General features: G+C 39.3%; 1 long non-coding RNA gene across 1 annotated transcript in view; it reads right to left on the reverse strand.

Annotated features, from left to right (window-relative positions):
- LOC112205574 (uncharacterized) overlaps window positions 1-15,890 on the reverse strand; it is a 116,660-nt gene that overhangs the window by 41,297 nt on the left and 59,473 nt on the right. Inside the window, exon 2 of the long non-coding RNA XR_002939579.2 lies at window positions 12,892-12,958. This is a non-coding gene — a long non-coding RNA (uncharacterized LOC112205574). The remainder of the gene's footprint in view (window positions 1-12,891; window positions 12,959-15,890) is intronic.

A 15,890-nucleotide genomic window follows, 5' to 3' on the forward strand; every position in this document is an offset into this window, starting at 1 on the left:
AACAAAAAAGTCAGAGAATGAGGTCAACAAGCTCAGAAGCCTTCATGTCAAGAGATAGAAAGTTCTCCCAACGATGGGATGACAAGAGGTTACAATCATGAAAGTCACGCAGTGCACCAAGCACAGAATACAGGCCACAAGGAAACCCAGCTGAGCATGGATGACCAATTTTGATCTGCTCACAGAAAGGTTGACCCAAACTACAGTGTTCTCAAAACAAACAAGTTTTAAAATATCAAACATTCTTGTATCATTTAGACCAAACAATAAAGCAAACTCCCCAGCTCCTGTCTCTATCTTCCACAAGAAATGTCTTGTAGAAAATCCATAATCACATGAGGTACAGTGGATACCACCAAAATAAGGGTTATTATATTAACTGTAGCATCCTGAACCTGCCCCCTTCTTCCAAATTCTCATTTAAATAATTTATGCAAAAGTCCATTTTTGACAAAGATGCCAAGAATACCCATTGGGGAAAGGATCATTTCTTCAATAAATGGTGCTGGGAAAACAAATAGCCACATGCAGAATAAGAAAACTAGACCCCTGCCTTTCACTACATGCAAAAATCAACTCAAAATGGGCTAAAGACTTAACTTATGACCTGAAACTATGAAACTGCTAGATAAAAACATAGAGGAAAAAAACTACACAACATTGGTTTGGGCGATTATTTTTTTATTTGACCCCAAAACACCCAGGAAACAGAAGCAAAAAGAGACAAATGGGATTACATCAAACTAAAAAGCTTCTGCTTAGCAAAGGAAACAATCAACAGAGTGAAAAGACAACCTACAGATTGGTAGAAAATGTTTGCAAACTATACATATGATGTCAAGGGGTCACTATCCAAAATATTTAAGGAGCTCAACTCAATAGCAAACCCAAACAAATAAAAAACCAGCTTAAAAACGGACCAACAACATGAATAGACATCCTTCAAAAGAAGACATACAAATAGCCGACATGTACATTAAAATGCTGAATATCAATAATAATCAGGGAAATGCAAATCAAAACCACAATGAGATATCACCTCACCCCAGTTAGAATGGCTATTAACAAAATGACAAAAAATAACAAATGCTGGTAAGTATGTGTAGAAAAAAGAACTCTTACACACTGTTGGTGGTAATGTAAATTAGAACAGCCATTATGGAAAACACTAAGATGGTTCCTCCAAAAATAAAAATTGAACTACCCTATGATCCAGCAATCTCATTACAGCGTATATGTATCCAAAGGAAATGAAATCACTATGTCTAAGAGGCATCAGAATTCTCATATTTATTGCAGCACTATTTATAATAACCAAGAAATGGAATCGACCTAAGTGTCCATCAGTGGATGAATGGATAAAGATATGTGGTTCATATACACAGTGGGATAATACTCAGCAGTAAAAAAGATGAAATCCTGCCATTTGTGACAGCAAGGATGAACCTAGAGGAAACTATGTTAAGTGAACTATGACTCACACAGAAAGACAAATACTTCATGATCTCACTCATATCTGGAATCCAGTTGATCTCATAGAAGTGAGATTAGAGTGGTGCTTACAGAGGCGGAAGGGGAGAATGGAGACAGGATGCTCAGGGGAGGGGAGAATGGGGAGATATTGGCCAAAGGATACATAATTACATTTAGATGGAAGGAATAAATTTCAAGACATCTATTGAACAGCAAGGTGACTATAGCTAATGATAATATATTGTATGCTTAAAAAATGTAAAGAAAGTGGATGTTATGTGCTTTGACCACAAAGTAACTATGAGAGGTAATGCATTTGTTAATTGGCCATATTTGACCATTCCACAAGATACATATACTTAAAAGCATAATGTTGTACACAATAAAAAACATAGAATATGATATGTCAATTAAAAATGCACAATCATAGACAATATATTAAATGGTGAATTAGCAGGTTTTCCCCTCCATTTAATACTTCCACTAAGGGAAATTTAGCTCTTTTGAAACTTGTGGTGGTTGTAAAAAAATGGGCCACAAATGCTTTGACACTACTTCCATCTAGAGGTGGAGGTGGAGTCTATGCCCCTCTTCTTGAAACCAGGTGGACTTATGACTGCTCCACAGGATGACTGGGATGCTGGGTGGCATCTGAATCAAGGTCACAAAAGGTATTCTGCTCTGCCTTGCTCACAAGGACACTCACTCTATAAATCTAAGCCACCATGTGCAACATCCCACCTGAATTCCACTCTGTGAGGAATCCCAAGCCACATGAATAGAGAGGACTCCTGGTGACAGTTTGAATCCTTGAATTATCCCTGCTCAGGCATGAGACATAAAAGAGAAGGGAATTCTAGATGATTTCAGCCCCCAACTATTTGACTTACTCTCAGCCATTGATGTCTTCCCAGTTGAAGCTCCAGACATTACGAAGCACAGAAAAGTCTTTTTTACATGGGTTCATACCCACTGTGTCCATGAGCATAACAAGGTGGTTGCTCTTTTGGGATAGCTTGTTACACAGCAATCAATAATTGGAACACACCTCATAATTGAGAGCTTCATGTGGCCAAGGTGTCATGGAGTTGAGTGGGATATTTTACACATTAAAGTTCTCTTTGCAAATGGCCCAGGAAAAGAGAAAAAATGTTTTAATGGTGATACGGTTTGGCTGTGTCTCCACACAAATCTTATCTTGAATTGTAGTTCCCACAATCCCACGTGTGGGAGGGATGTGGTGGGAGGTAACTGAATCATGTGGGTGCATTTTTCCCATGTTGTTCTGGCGATAGTGAATAAGTCTCATGAGATCTGATTGTTTTATAAAGGGCAGTTCCCCTGCACATGCTCTTTTGCCTGCCACCATGTAAGACATGCCTTTGCTCCTCCTTTGCCTTCTGCCGTGATTGTGAGCCCTCCCTAGCCATGTGGAACTGTGAGTCCACTAAACTTCTTTTTCTTTATAAATTACCAAGTCTTGGGTACTTCTTCATAGCAGTATGAGAATGGACTAATACAAATGTGATATACTGCACAGGGAGAATTACTCAGTTTTCTCAGGTCAGAGAAGCTCTTCTTAAGATGCAACTTTTCCTTATTGTGGGTTGTAGGGTGCTTATATTTTCTAGGCTCTTGACTTGCTTCTTGAAAAACTCAGGCTTCCTATTTACCTTACTTCTTAAATAATAGAAAATTAGATTTCTATTTCCTCATTTAATTTAAATTGGCCCAATAAAACTGAAGCCCATGCCAGGCGCAGTGGCTCACGCTTGTAATCCCAGCACTTTGGGAGGCCAAGGCTGGCAGATCACAAGGTCAGGAGATCGAGACCATCCTGGCTGACACGGTGAAACCCCATCTTTACTAAAAATACAAAAAATGTGCTGGGCGTGGTGGCGGGCGCCTGTAGTCCCAGCTACTCGGGAGGCCGAGGCAGGAGAATGGCGTGAACCCGGGAGGCGGAGCTTGCAGTGAGCTGAGATCGTGCCACTGCACTCCAGCCTGGGCAACAGTGCACAAAAAGCTGAAGCCCACTAGTTATTTGGTGGTGGATGGAGGATGGAACAATGTTTACATTGACCACTAAGGTACTGATCAAGTAAGACTTACAAAGCTTAGATGGAGAACATAGGCAGCAAGACGCTGTTATGGGAAAACCTTCCCTTACTCTATAAACTTAACCACTATAACCCACCTACCCCCAAATTCCTTAAGAGTGTTCTTTGTCACAGAGAGACAGACCCTAGAAAGATCCCTGCAGTGCTTAAGGAACACTGCCCGAACTTTGCAAAGGCCTTCCAAACAGAAAGGGTGGTCTGAGGTCTCCCAATCTCTGCACTCCCTCTTCACTTGACTACTACCAGATTTGTTGCAGTGTGGGAGGGTGAAATGCAGAAATACAAGTCTGGATAAAAATTTTCTTGCCAAGGATGTAGCTAAAATACTCTTGCTTGGAGCATTCCATAGTGTTGAACAGTCTTGGTCCCCATCTTTGCCTCCAAAAATCTTTGAAAGAAGAAAGAATCCATCAAGTAGTGAAGCTCAGATTTAGGTAATCACGCAAATTGTAGTTGTTATATTTATCATGATTCACATTTCCTTACATCTTCTCACCTCCATAGGTCTTTAATCATTCCCTTGAAATTTGAGCTGCAACTAATTGCCCACATTGATTCAGACATTTCTAGGACCTTATCCTTTACGCTGTATCTACACAATGGACTGTATCTACACTATTATTTCAATTCTTTGGGAGTATATATCCATCTTTGGGGAGAGGTCTATTCAGCTCCTTTGTCCATTTTCAATGTGTTTTGTTTGTGTACTTATTTTGTCCCATGGCTGTTCAATGGCTGCTCATATAACTCTCATTTCAGATAATTTTTCAGCAAACCTTCACAGGTGTGGCTATTCTTAGAATAAAATAACCACAGAAACCAACACATTGAAAATGGACAAAGGACCCAAAGATAATATAAAAGGACCCAAATGTGATATTAAAATGGTCAATAAGTACATGGAAAAGATGCTCAGCACCACTAATTGTTAGGGAAATGCAAATGAAAACCATAATGAGATATCATCTCATACCAATTACAGAAAATAACGAGTGTTGGTGAGGATGTAGAGAAATTGTAAATTTTGTACATTGTTGGTGAGAATGTAAAATGGGGAAGCCACTCTAAAAATCGGTCTAGTGATTCTTCAAAATATTAAAACTAGAATTATCATATGATCCAGGAATTCCACTTCTGGATATATATCCCCAAATAATTGAAATAATGGTGTCAGTGTTATATTTGTATAGTCATGATCATAGCAGCATTACTCACAATAGCCAAAAGGTAGGAGTAACCCAAATCTCCATTGATGAATTAACAGGTAAACCAAAGTATTCAGCTGCATAATGGAAGAAAATACTGACACATGTTACAACATGGATGAGTTCTAAAGACATGTTGCTAAGTGAAATAAGCCCATCACAAAAAGATAAATATTGTATGATTTCACTTATACAAGGTGCCTAAAGTAGTCAGATTTATAGATGTAAAAGTAGGATGGTGGAGGCGGGGTGCTGTGGCTCAGGTCTATAATCCCAGCACTTTGGGAGGCCAAAGCGGGAGGATCACTTGAGCCCAGGAGTTGGAGACCAGACTGGGCAATATAGTGAGACTTCACCTCTAACAAAAAAATAAAAAATAAATTATCTGGGTGTGGTAGTGTGTGCCTGTAGTCTCAGTGACTCTGGAGGTTGAGGTAGGAGGATCACTTAAGCCCAGGAGATTAAGGCAGCAATGAGCTATGACCAGGCCATTGCACTCCAGCCTGGGTGACAGAGTGAGACCCTGACAAAAAAAAAAAAAAAAAAAAAAAAAAAAGTAGGATGGCAGTTGCCAGGGGCTGGACAAAAGGGATTAGAGTTATTGTTTAATGGATACAGAGTTTCAGTTTTGAAAGATGAAAAGAGTTCTGGAAATGGATGGCAGTGATGGTTGTATAATAAATTGTGAAATTAAAAATGGTTAAGATGGTAAATTTTATGTTATGAGTATTTTACCACAATTTAAAAAAATAATTTAAAAAAACAACAGCAGGCACAGCATGGGCAAAGAAATCAAGCTAGGAATAAACATGATGTATCATGGGAACCGTAAGGAGACCAACTTCTCAAAACATGTGAATGTGCTTCAGAACGAGGGGAGATATTGTAGACAGGTAAAGAAAAGTCATGGAGAAACAGGCTACATTTCACATAAATAAGGTAAGAAATTAGATAGGAACTAGTGTTGGTGAGAATGTGGAGAAACTGGAATTCTTGTACATTGGTGGGCTGTAAAATTGTGCAGCCATTTTGGAAAACAGTTTGGCAGTTCCACAAGAAGTTAAATATTGAATTACCATCTGACTCAGCAATTCCACTCTTATATATAGACTCAAGAGAAATGAAAACATAACCACACCAAAACTTGCATATAAATTTTCACAGCTGGCCAGGCACAGTGGCTTACGCCTATAATCCCAGCACTTTGGAAGGCCGAGGTGGGCAGATCACGAGGTCAGGAGATCAAGACCATCCTGTCTAACATGGTGAAACCCTGTCTCTAATAAAAATACAAAAAAAAGTAGCCGGGCGTGGTGGCAGGCGCCTGTAGTCCCAGCTACTCGGGAGGCCAAGGCAGGAGAATGGCGTGAACCCCGGAGGCAGAGCTTGCAGTGAGCCGAGATCGTGCCACTGCACTCCAGCCTGGGCGACAGAGCAAGACTCTGTCTCAAAAAAAAATAATTTCACAGCTATATTATATATTTATGATAATCAAAAGGTGGAAAAAACTTAGATGTCGAGAAATTGGATGAACAAATAAGTAGAATGTGGTATATACATATCACAGAACATTATTTGGCTATAAAAAGAATGAAGACTGGGTGCAGTGGTTGACACCTGTAATCCCAACACTTTAGGAGACCAAGGTGTGAGGTGCTTGAGCCCAGGAGTTCAAGACCAGCCTGGCCAGCATAGTGAAACCTTGTTTCTACCAAAATAATGTTTTTTAATTAGCTGGACATGGTGACACACACCTGTATAGACTATAGGTGTGTGGAGGCTCAGTTATTGAGGAGGCTGAGGTGGAAAAATCACTCGAGCCCAAGAGGTAGAGGATGCAGTGAGCTGTGATCACACCCCTGCACTCCAGCCTGGGCAATAAGAACGAGACCCTGTATAAAAAGGAAAAAAAAAAGTATTGACATGTTATACACCATGGATGAACCTTAAAAACACATTTATTTTTTTGAGATGGAGTCTTGCTCTATCACCCAGGCTAGAGTGCAGTGGCACCATCTCGGCTCACTGAACCTCCGCCTGCCAGGTTCAAGCGATTCTCCTGCCTCAGCCTCCCAAGTAGCTGGGACTACAGGCACCTGCCACCAGGCCCAGCTAATTTTTGTATTTTTGGTAGAGACGGGGTTTCACCATCTTGGCCATGCTGATCTTGAACTCCTGACCTTGTGATCCACCTGCCTCGGCCTCCCAAAGTGCTGGGATTACAGGCGTGAGCCACCACGCCTGGCCAAAAACACATTTTTGAGTGGAAGAAGACACTCACAAGAGATCAGATATTTTATGATTCCATTTACAGGAAATATTCTGAATAGGCAAATCTATAGAAAGGTAAAAGTAGACTTGTTGCTTAGGGCTAGGAAGGATGGGGGATTAGGGAATAATATTTAAGGGTAGTGGGGTTCTTTTTATTCTAAATGTTCTAAATTTGTTTTTAAATTTGATTCTAACTCGATTGTTTTGATTACTGCACAGTGCTGTGTATATACTCAAAATCACTAGGTTTAAATGGCTAATTATATGGTATGTGAATTTAAATGGTTAATTGTATGATGTGAAAATTTAAATAGTTAATTGTATGATATGTAAATTTAAGTGGTTAATTGTATAGCATGTGAATTTAAATGGTTAATTGTATGGTATGTGGATTTAAATGGTTAATTGCATGTTATGTGAATTATATGTCAATAAAGCTATTACAAAAAAAGGAAAGAAAAAAGGCCATGGGCTTAGACAAATGGAGGGGCAGGCAGAAGGAGAAAGCCCAGTGACAGCCTTCTGCAGCCTGCAGGCACAAAGAGGATTACTTGGTTTTCCCCCCAAAATATGTGCAGGCTTCATGCAGACTTTTCCAAGCCCAGCCATAAATGTATTCCCCTTCCTCTCCAAACCCCTGTCATGCTATCTTCTATCAACTACTACTTGTTACCGAGCTTATTCTCAGTAGCAAAAATCAGACTTGAAAGTGAGTTTTCACCAGAGACACTGATTTCTTTGATGACCACCGCATGTTGAAAGTTAATCCTGTATTATGATAAATCACACAGCATGTCTTCAGCAGCTTGCCTCAGCCCTTAGCATAAAGAGGCTTCCAGCAAACACCAGCCAATCCTTGAGGGTGAGGCTGTCCGGGTGCAACTCAGACCTCAGGGCCCATAATAGCGCTTCATGGGCTCCAGCTGTCCTATTCATGAGCCATCGTCGGGTATCATTGCTTGCCAGTGCCCATCTCTATTTCAGGGTACACGTGAGGTCATTCATTATTAAGCATGTATGCTCATGCCACTGTCACATCTACAGGGGAACCCAGTGCCCCTCAACCAGAAGGAAAATGTGGAAATAGAAAGAAGTGGACATGGTACATGGTTTTGTGTCAGGCTATGTGCTGTTCATTCCCAAAGCAACCAAGAGAAACCAGCCTAGGAAGAAGCATGAGTTCAGAGGGAGGATGAGGAGGAAAGCCAGGAGGGTCAGTTACCTGCATGAGTCCACCCTGAGGGGATGCATACCATGAGGTCACGAAGGCCCACAAAGCCTTTCCAAGTTGTCATCCCACTCGATGACTGTTTCCACTTTTGTTCTCAGAAAGGAAATCTACATGGATTGGACGCTACATTTCCCCAGAAAGTTCAGTTTCAACACTTACAAAATAGATGCCCCAATATGCATGCACTAGCATTTGCCTGAGTTCCACCACAACAATATTCCTGGGGTCAGAGGCTCAGACCATGAAAGTCACCACAAACATACCTGAGAATGGACCAAACAACCTCTGTCCTGCTGCTGAGATATTTGAGGCTTCTTGGAGTGTGTTTGTTCCTTTAAGCTCTCAACTCACTCTTTGCCAAGTTCCAATCTGCTTTTAATTTTATATCTATAAACAGATGATCAAGTCTGATGTTTCCTACAACCTTGTCCAACAACCCAGTATTCCAACCCAAGTCACAGTGGTGAAAAGCTAGACAGCAGTGGAAGATAAATGAAGGTGGATTTAAATGAGTCTGTATGTACAGAAAAAAATAATGACAAAAACCTTGAGCTCAGGAGTAGTTTTGTCATCGTCAAAGAAAGAAGTTATCAAGGTGAAAGTCTAGAATGAATTCAGTCCTGAACTAGAGTGTAGATATTAGCATAAATATGTTTACGTTTTAATCTATATGTGTACATAAATTTAGACATAGATAGATACAGATATAAACACAGATATATAGGCTTACAGAAGTACATACATACATTTCCCAGATTTTTTTGCTGAGAGGGCCAAGAAACACTACAGTATCAACAAGCACATCTAGTTTTGAAATACCATTCTCTAATTAAAAACAAACAAGAACAAAAGACAGAGCTACTTGGAGAAATACTTCATTCTAGGGCTAAGGCAGAAAAAAATGCAATATACTGCTGAAGCATCTTTGCAGTGTCTGTAAGTAAGGAAGTACGAAACCAACAAAAACAAAAAAGCAAGCAAACCTCAATGAGTCCATAGTGATATAAATAAGCAACTGAATAATCAAATAAATAAATAAATAAGACACATAATAGATGTCCCAGAAATAAATCCACATATATACAGTCAAAATCTTCAACAAGGGTCCCAAGAATACACAATGGGAAAAATATATAGTCTCTTCAACAAACGGTGTTGAGAAAATGTAATATCTACATGCGAAAAAGTAAAAAATAAAATTGGATTCTTATTTTACACCATATACAAAAATCAACTCAGAAGAGAATAAATATTTGGACATAAGACCTGAAACTATAAAACACTTAGAAGTAAAAGGAGGGGGAAAGCTTCATGACATTGGTCTAGACAAAGATTTCTAAAATATGACACTATAAACACAGAAAACAAAAGCAAAAATAACGTGGGGCTGCATCAAACTAAACTTCTGCATAGCGAAGGAAACAGGAAGAAAAGACAATCTATGGAAGAGGAGACAATATTTGCAAACCATATATTGAATAAGGGGCTGATATCGAAATATACAACATATTCCTACAATTTAAGAGAAAAAAGAATTCCTCAATCCCAAATAATCTAATTTTTAAACGGCAAGGGATTTGAATATACATTTCTCCAAAGAATACATGCAAATGGCCAACAGGTATATAAAAAGTTGCACAGCATTATAAATCATCAATTAATTGTACATCAAGACCACAATGAGACATCATCTTGTATCTGTTACAATGGCTAGCATCAAAAAAAGGCAAAAAATAAGGAGAAATCACAACCTTCATACACTGTTGGTGGGAATGAGAGACAATGTAGCCACTATGGAAAACAGTACGCAGGTTCCTCAAAGAATTAAAAATATGAGTACCATATAATCCAGCAATCCTACTTCTGGGTATACATACATAAAATGGAATATTACTCAGCCTTATAAAAAAAAGAAATTATACTATTAATGACAACATGGATAAACCCTGAGGACACTATGTAAAGTTACATGAGATAATCACAGAAGGATAAACTTGCATGATTGCCCTTGTATGAGGTATCTGAAATGATCAAACTCATAGAAGCAGAGTATGACTGACAGTGATTGCTGCGGGGTAGGCGAGGGGAAAATGGGGAGTTACTGTTCAATGAGTATAAAGTTTCAGGTATGCAAGATCAGTAAGTTCCAGAGATCTACTGTTCAACACTAAGCCTACAGATAACAATACTATATTGTGCAATTAAAAATTGTTAAGACAGGCCAGGTGCGGTGGCTCACGCTGGTAATTACAGCACTTTGGGAGCCCCAGGCGGCCAGACCACTTGAGATCAGGAGTTCAAGACCAGCCTGGCCAACATGGTGAAACCCCGTCTCTACTAAAAATACAGCAAACAGCTGGGCATTGTGGCGGGCGCCTGTAATCCCAGCTACTAGGGAGGCTGAGACAGAAGAATTGCTTGAACCCGGGAGGCAGAGATTGCAGTGAGCCAAGGTTGTGCCATGGTACTCCAATCTGGGCAACAAGAGTGAAACTGTGTCTCAAAGAAAAAAAAAAATTGTTAAGAGTGTAGATCTCAAGTTAAATGTGGATATGACAATAAATACATATACAGACAAGTAGGAGCAAATCTTTTTTAGAAAAGAATTCCAAATAATAAACAAAAAAGAAAAGGAATTAGGAAATTACCATGATAACACCATAACACAAATCACCAAAGACAAGATTCATTGATGAATGTTGAAATTAATTGGCAATGCATTAAGGATAAACAAGGTGTTTATAAGACTAGAAATATCTTCCCCCAAATATTATTTATTGGGGTGGTTTTAACACATTCTTGCTAAATTACTTGACAGTCTTTCTTCCAGAAAATGAAGCCTAATTCCTCCCTTCTGTTTGTGTATAGGATGGGCTTGCTTCTAACATGCAGAGGATGGACAAATAAAGCATTAGCTTTGCAGAGAAAAAATCTGGCAGTCACCATCTTAATTAACCAAGTGATCAAGTTCAACATCACCAGTGAAAATCATGTTGACACCGTGTATCCTTGATATAGCACAGACACTTCACTTTTATGATTTTCTTCCCAAACTCCATATCCCACACTTCTGCTTTCAACTCTGACATGTAAACAGCTTGAAAGTTGTCACTCCTATTCTGGTAACAGTAAAAAGCTGGAGGAACTGAAAATAAATGACTTTTATTGGACCCATCAGGGAACTAGGGTCATAGCACAAGTATGCACCCAAAATATGGAGAGACAGGCAGGTCCAAAGAGATACAGCTACTAAGATCTTGTGATCAGGAGCAGAAGGTGATGGAGCCCTAAATGGGTAGGAACACTTAATAATAATTTTTACAGTAGCTGGAAGCTGAGTATGGACTGGCATGACAGTGGAGAATCCTGAGACCACAGTCTTGGAAGGGACTTTCACTTTCATGAACTTTCCTTCCAATGCTCAGATCCTTCTTTACAAAAAGTCATTTGGAGGTGGGAGTACCTTGCCAGGGACAATTTAGAAAACTCATCCTAGCTGATAGGGGCAATTTTTCCTTATCACAGTATCCCTCACCCTTTCTGTGTCACTTAAGAGGGAAAAACCCATAGTAAATAGAAGAAAGGGATTAAAAAATATGGATTCAGAACTTTGCAGGTAGTGAACAGCACAGGGAACTCGCAGGGGGACAGAGTTACACCACTGGGAGGGCAGTAAAGTTACCAACCTCCCGTGAATAAAACCAGAATATAAGGGAGTACTGGGAACAATCGTATGCCAACAGCTTAGATGACCCAGATGAAACAGACAAATTCCCAGAAAGACAAAAAATACTTGACTGGATTAAAAAGAAACAAAAAACCTGAATGGAGCTATGACAAGTAAAGAAACTCAAATAGTAAATGACAAACTTACCACAAAGAAAGTCCAAGGCCAAGATAACTGTACTAATGAATTATACCAATCTTTAAAATATTAATATTAATCCTTCAGAAATTCTTAAACAAGCAAGCAAGCAAATAAACACATAAACCAACAAAAACAGAAGATAAGATCACACTTTCCAACTTAATCTATGAGGCCAATGTACCCTGACCACAACTAGAAGACATTAAGGAAACAAAATGTATAGGCCAATATACCTTTTGCACATAGAGACAAAAATCATCAATAAAATACTAGCCTACCAAACCCAGGCAACACGTACAGAGGATTATACACCATGATCAAAGGAATTTATCACAGGAATGCAAGTTGAGTTCAATGTACAAAAACAGTGTGACACATTATTTTAATAAAATGAAGGAAGAAAACCATATGATCATCTAAAAATGCAAAAAAGCATTTGCAAAATCCAAAACCAATTTTTGATTAAAAAAAGACACCCAATAAATTAGAAATAGAGGTGGGAGGATTGCTTGGGCCTGGGAGGTCGAGGCTACAGTGAGCAGAGATCATATCACTGCACTCCACTCTGGATGACAGAGTAAGACCCCATCTCAAAACAAAACAAAACATATGAAAACAAAAAGCAACAAACAAAAATAATTAGAAAGAGATGTAAACTTTCTCATCCCAAAATAGGCATCCAGAAAAAAATGCACATGATATCATGAAAAGCTCAATACTTACCCCAAGATGTCCACTATTGCCACTTATATTCAACATTGTACTGGAAGTTGCAGCCAGGGCAATTGGGCTAGAAAAACAAATAAAAGTCACTGAGAAGGGGAAGGAAAAAGTCAAATATCTCTGTCTGCCAATGAGGTGATGTGTGTACAAAATCCTAAGGAATCCCCTAAAATACTATTAGAACTAAAAATGAGTCCAGAAACTTTTCAGTACACAAACTCAACAACCAAAAACAATTATATTTTCATATACTAGCAATTAACAATCTGATAATAAAACAACAAAAACAATTTCATTTAAAATAGCATGAACAGAAGGCAGAGCAAAATGGCAGACTAGATCTCCTGTGATAATTTTCTTAAAGTAGAATAGTAATAAAATTTAAAATAAAATAAAATAAATAAATAAATAAAAAAGAAACATCAATTCGAACAAGTACCCTCACGGTATAAAAATACCGTTACAAAAGCTAAGGAAAACAGATGAAAGATCATAGTATATGGTTATAGCATGATATTAAGAAAAGATGCATCAAAGAGAGTAGGAAAGAAAGTTTTATATTACCCAAATCACCCCTTCCCCAACATCAGTCAGCACAGTGCAGAAAGAGATACCGTTCACTCTGGGTAAAGAGAGGGAAGCAACTGTAGGACATTACCTTGGATCCGAGTACTGAGTCAGCCACAGTAAAAATCAGCATACAGCAGACTCCCATGGTCCTTTCTCCAGGCTGGTACCCACAAATGGAACCTCTAGATCTACCCTGGGGCCAGACAGAAATATGTAGCCCCTGCAACATGGATTCAAGTTCCCAACCATTTCACTGCTGACTGACCACAGTGACCTTGGGCTCCAGATAGTCTACGGCAACAGGCAGGCCTCAGCAGCCGCAGGCCCCAAGCACACCCCAGTACTGTGCTAGCTCAGTGGCTATGGGCATTAGGTGCACCTCAATACTGCACTAGCCTTAATGGCCATGGGATTCCTGCTCAGTGCTGCACCAGAGTCGGAGGCCATGGGACTCCAGCTTGTGGCACTCCTGGGCTTAGGGCGCCCCCTAGCACTGCAATGGCTGCAGCCATCATGGGCTTAGGCACTACACCAAATGACGTGTCCACAATCTCTGGACTGGCTTACTGTTGAAGAATGTTACCAGACAAAGCCAGACTGTAAAGACCTATATATATGTTGCCCACAAAAAACTCACATCCGGCTGGGCAGGGTGGCTCACGCCTTTAATCCTAGCACTTTTGGAGGCCAAGGCAGGCGGATCACGAGGTCAGGAGATCGAGACCATCCTGGCTAACACGGTGAAACTCCATCTCTACTAAAAATACAAAAAATTAGCCGGGCTTGGTGACGGGCGCCTGTAGTCCCAGCTACTTGGGAGGCTGAGGCAGGAGAATGGCGTGAAGCCGGGAGGCGGAGCTTGCAGTGAGCCGAGATCGCGCCACTGTACTTCCAGCCTGGGCTACAGAGCGAGACTCCATCTCAAAAAAAAAAAAAAACAAAAAAACTCACATACCCTGTAATGACACACATAGTCTGAAAGTGAGGGGTTGAAAGAAAGATATTCCAAATAGTTTAGAAACAGGAGCGGTTATATTTATACCAGAAAAAAATAGACTTGAAGTCAAAAACTTTTAAAAAACAAAGAAGGTCATTATATAATAAGTGGTTCAATTCAGCAAAATAAGTGTTTATGAATCAGAAGAATTCATGTTGTTAAAGTGTCCATACTACTGAAAACAACTGACAAATTCAATGTAATCCTTATCAATATATCACTTACATTCTTAACAGAAATAGAAAAAAGTTCCCAAATTTGCATGGAACTGTGAAAAACTCCAAAACCCCTAAGAAATATTGAGCAAAAAGGACAAAGATGGATAAATCTGTAGTGACTTTCAAATATACTACAAAGCTATAGTAACCAAAACAGCATGATACTGACATAAAAACAGACACACAGACTGGGCACAGTGGCTCACACCTGTAATCCCAGCACTTTGGGAGGCCGAGGTGGGCAGATCACCTGAGGTCAGGAATTCGAGACCAGCCTGATCAACATGGTGAAACCCCGCCTCTACTAAAAACTACAAAATTGGCCAGGTGTGCTGGTGCATGCCTGTAATCCCAGCTACTTAGGAGGCTGAGGCAGGAGAATCACTTGAACCTGGGAGGCAGAGATTGTGGTGAGCTGAGATTACACCATTGCACTCCAGCCTGGGCAACAAGAGTGAAACTCCATCCCAAAAAAGAAAACAAAACAAAAACAGACACATAGATCAAGGAAACAGAATATACAGACCATAAATAAATCCATGCATTTATAAACAAGTGATTTCTAACAAAGGTGCATGAACACACATTGGGGAAATATGGGCACTTCAATAAACGATGTTGGAAAAATTGAATCTCAGAATAATTAAATTAGACCCTTATATCTCACTATATCTAACTATAAATTCAAAGTGGATGAAAGACTTAAATGTATGACCTGAAGCTATGAAACTACTAGAATAAAAACGTAAAGAAAAAGTTCCGTGACAAGGATGACAGTTAATTTTTCTTTTCAAAAACCAGGCAACAAAAGCAAAAATGCATAAATGAGACTACATCAAATCAAGCTTTTGCACAACAAAGGAAACAATCAACAGAGTGAAGAGATGGCCCACAGACTGGGAGAAAATATTTGCACACTATATGTCTGAGAAGAAGTTAATATCCAAAATATATAAGGAATTCAAAACAGTCAATAGAATAAAAAGAAAACAAAATTAAAAATGGACAAAATATCTGAGTAGGTATTTCTCAAAAGAAGACATACAAATGACAAAACACGTATATGAAAAAAATGCTCAACATTCCGAATCAAAAAAATTAAAATCAAAATCACAATAAGACATCACCTCACCCCCATCAGAACAACTATTATGAAAAAAGACAAAAGATAACAAGTGTTAGTGAGGATATAAACAAAAGGAACCCTGCTATAC

The sequence above is a fragment of the Pan troglodytes genome, chromosome 16, assembly GCF_028858775.2.
Source record: "Pan troglodytes isolate AG18354 chromosome 16, NHGRI_mPanTro3-v2.0_pri, whole genome shotgun sequence".
Classification (NCBI taxonomy): domain Eukaryota; kingdom Metazoa; phylum Chordata; class Mammalia; order Primates; family Hominidae; genus Pan; species Pan troglodytes.